This window comes from Cuculus canorus, chromosome 22 (genome assembly GCF_017976375.1).
Source record: "Cuculus canorus isolate bCucCan1 chromosome 22, bCucCan1.pri, whole genome shotgun sequence".
NCBI lineage: Eukaryota > Metazoa > Chordata > Aves > Cuculiformes > Cuculidae > Cuculus > Cuculus canorus.
This window is the reverse complement of record NC_071422.1, coordinates 7,474,695-7,478,664: the sequence shown is the minus strand read 5'-3', so window position 1 is coordinate 7,478,664 and position 3,970 is coordinate 7,474,695.

The window sequence follows — 3,970 nt, the reverse complement described above, 5'->3', positions numbered from 1 at the left end:
TTCACCCTTCGTGCTGTCCTGGGGAGAGGATGGCAGGTGCCCGGGAGAGGAAGGAGGAATCATTTAGGGAGTAGCAGCAGAACAAAGAAGGAAAAGAAAATCTCTTTTTCTCTGCTTAAAAAGAAATCTCAGCCTTCTCGGAGAGAAGAAAAGAAGGGGAGGGAGGTAGATGGACCACACAAAGAGAAGAAAATGGGCTGAGAAGCCACAAGGCGTTTTAAAAGCTCACACAGGAAACCAAACGCACTTTGATATCCCCTCTCATTGGAAACGTTTGAGGGTAGAATAATGCTGCCATGATTTATCACACAAAAGAATGAGAAAGTGAGTGGATCCGAGAGCTCCTTTCTGGTTCTTAGGACAAAAAAAAAAATCCTTTGTATCAAATTACAATGTATGCCCAAAAAAAACCCTTAATAAAGTGTCTATTTGCAGGCAAGTATTTGTTGAGCGGCGACACGTGTGCCCTTCTAGGAACAGGCAACTGTGAAAGCAGCGGCCGTCGTGCAGCAGAGGAGCCGCCTTCCTGGGCGTGCGAGAACATTTCTGCTCTGCTTGACCCTGTTCCTCACACCCAAGCCGAGAGCTGCTGAGTGTCGCAGAATCGCACAGTCGGTTAGGCTGGAAAACATCTAATTTAAGATCATTGAGTCCAACCATCATCAGCCTTTCAGGCTCAGGTTGGCAGTCAGTGATCTCGTGGCCAAGGGGAAACTGAGGCACACTAAGAAATCTGTGAGCACCCATCTTCCAGGCCAGAAACGCGTGCCCCAAAGTATTGGCTGTCTTAATTTCATCTGTCCTATTTGACCAGCAGTTCAGCCTCATAGCCTTCATTTTATGCTTCTTTAAGTTAATTAGCAGCCCGAAGAGGCGATTGGGCTGGCTGCTTGCTTGTAGCTGGGTACGATGAGCTGTGACCCGTGCCTGGTGACGCAGTGGTGTCGAGCCGCTCATGGCTGTTCGAAGGACAACGTTCCCTGCCAAAGGAGACATTTGCATAGAGGCAAATCACCCTGCTTCTTCCCTAAATCCTGAGTGGGTGATACCTGAGTCCTTCACAAGAGCAGAAAGTCTTAGCAAACTCTTTTTCCTTCCGTGTTCATCCAAACAGATGGCAGAGCAGGGACTGCTGAACAAATGAAATATGGAGCTGCATCACCATCAACTTCTTCAACAGAGAAATGTTTCTTAGGTGCTGCGGATTTTTTTTCCCTGCTGGGGAAAAAAAAAAAAAAGGCGTTTGAAACGAATATTTTTTAAAATGATGAAAAAATCAATAGTACGAAAATAAATGCTTAATTTTTTATTTAACATGCCCCCATTTTTTAACTTTCAGATTACATTTGCAGTAATTTGGCTTTTCTGCCTGTCATAAATGAGCTGTAGCGGAGCATCTCTCTGGCTGGGAAGCTGTGTTGGTATCTCAGTCTCTCACTGTGCTTTGCTTTTAAAAAGTTTGCTTTTCAAAGTCAGTGGAGTTGGGCTTCTAGAGGACGAGCTGCTGGTGCTTGAATGGGTGAGCGCATCACTTCAAAGCCACCATCCGCCGTCCGCGCCGTGGCCGCGGGTCTTTGTGGCACCTCTAGTTTGAGATCTAATGGTGGGGCGAGCGGGTTTGTGTCCTGGCGGGCAGTGGTTTGGGGAGGAACGCTGCCTCGGGCACAGCCAGGAATGGTCTCTTCCAGGAAGCAACGTGGAGCTGAGAGGCTGTGCACCAGCTCCGCTTGCCCCGTGACCTGAGTCTCGGCATCATTTATGCCACCACTAGAGAGACAGGACAGGCGAGTGGTCCCCTGTCGCCCACCAAAGGGCCAAAACCCTTGCTGAGGTCGCTCGGATGCTTGGGGCTGGCCAGGTCCACGTTGATGTTCTTCTAGGTCTAAGGTGCCTCCAGAGCGAATCCTCTCCTTGTAAAGAGCAGATCCTGCCTCTTCTCAGTCCCCCGCTCTGTGTGATGATCCAGTGTTGGCTGAACACATACACCGTGATCTCTTTTAAATGGATGCACTAATCCTGCCCTGGCAGCTTTGGCCAAGGCAGAGCCTAATTCTGCTCCCGGCTCCTGTGATTTATCTTTATTCTCTGCATATGCAATGAGGTGTAAAGCAGCCCCTGCCACCCTCAGCATCACCTGGGCTTGATTTGTTTCAGCAAGAGTGTGCTATTTTTTCTTTTATCCTGAGCAAAACGTGCATTTGAATGGGATTAAATCCAAACCCTTTCAAATGCTCCGTTCTGACCAGAATGCAAACAGTCCGTGTGGGTCCGGCGGTGGCTCCAGACGGTGGGATGAGGGTGGCAGCTGGGTTATGGCTCAAAAATATTTTCAATTGCAAAACAGAAGTGAGAAGAGAGGCCTTAAATGATGTGAAAATAATACTGTTTGAATTAATGTGTCAGCCCTGATGGATGCTTGTGCTACCCAGAGTTTTGAGAGGGCTGTGACGGCTGAGGTATTACCAGGTGAGATTTACCTACAGCCCATGACTTCTAGTCAGCAAAATCTTAGATGAAAACCCATCCTTCACTCTACACTGACTTCCAAAGAATATTGAATCAAGATAAAGACCTAGAGGGCCACATGCACAAAGGTGTTTTGGCATCTAAGTGCCATTAATTTCAATGCAAGTTTTGGCATTTTCAGCTATTATCTTTGATTTAGTCAGGTAAAGGAGGGTCAGTCCTTACCCCCAGCTCGCTCCGTGCTTGAATGCAGCCACGGTGAATGTCTGGGCTGTGCACAAAGCTGCTCTGCCCTTGGCCCCGGGGCTGGTGGGGAGCAGAGCCCCCTCCTGGGGCTGGCGGCTGCAGGGGCTCAGTGAACTAGAGACTGATCCAGGGAAGAAGAGTAGGTCTCGTCATACCACCAGCCCAAGGTCACACCACCCATCCTCTTAGTCCAGTCACTGCAGACTCACGGGGAGCACCGAGACCTGCGGTGGTTACATGGAGCAGTTGTGAGTGGCCAACAAATGAAGTTGCTCTCGCTTTTGTTTCTCCAGGTCTGAGGGATCACAGATTCTGGCCACGCTGCCCAGCGTTCTGCCTCATCACGGCCCGGCCGACTCTGCCGCAGGGCTTCCCCAGCCCCAGATGGCTCCGAAAGGTCAAAGCCTTGGCTCTGGCACAGCTGCAGAAGGGAGGGAAAGAGGAAAACATGTGCACATTAAAGAAAGAAAACCCTAAAAGAGTATTAGTATTGATGGAGGATGCTTTTTATTGCCGGGGAGGAAAAACACCCGAAGAAAAAATGAGGCTGTGTTCTGTGTAAAGCTCTTCAGAGGCCAGACGAATATTTTGTGTTTGAACATGTAGCATTTAAAAGCCAGCGCTTTCTCCCCAGCAAGATAAGTAAGGTTTTTATTTGAGACTGGCAGTATCTCGGCTCGGGCAGCTGCGAGGAGCGGGGTCCCTCGGAGCCTGGGCGGTGGAGGGGAGCTCTGCGGCAGCCTCGCAGCTTCTCCTCTGCCTCTTCCCCCCTCGCCAGCTGCAAAAAAAAAAAAACCTAAGAAGCGAAGAAAATATGGGAAGGAGCACCCTGGGTTTTGGCTTGTTTGAGAGCGGGATGGATTTCAAAATCACTCCCGCTCTGCTTGCTTCTGCTGAGCGTTCGTGAGACGTGGAAGGCCGCGGGGTCACGATCTCTGCTCTGTCTCCGTGTCTCATCCCGCTGCCCATCCGCGGTGCATCAGAGCAGTTCTTCCATGTAAATCAATAGCAAGAGAGATCTTCGTAGTCTTTGTGGCATCGAGGTTAACACTCAGCTCTGTTCTTTGGGATTTGTCTTTATTTTTTCAGGATTTTTTTTTTTAGCAGGTTTTTGATCATTTATATTTAAGATTTGAGGATTTGGCTTTCTTATTGGCTAGATATTTTGCTGCTGATATCTTTAAAGGCCTTACTGAGTAAGTGCTATTTTCTTTTTACAGGAAAGAGGAGCAGGCATGGGCAGAAGCTGGTTGCACCA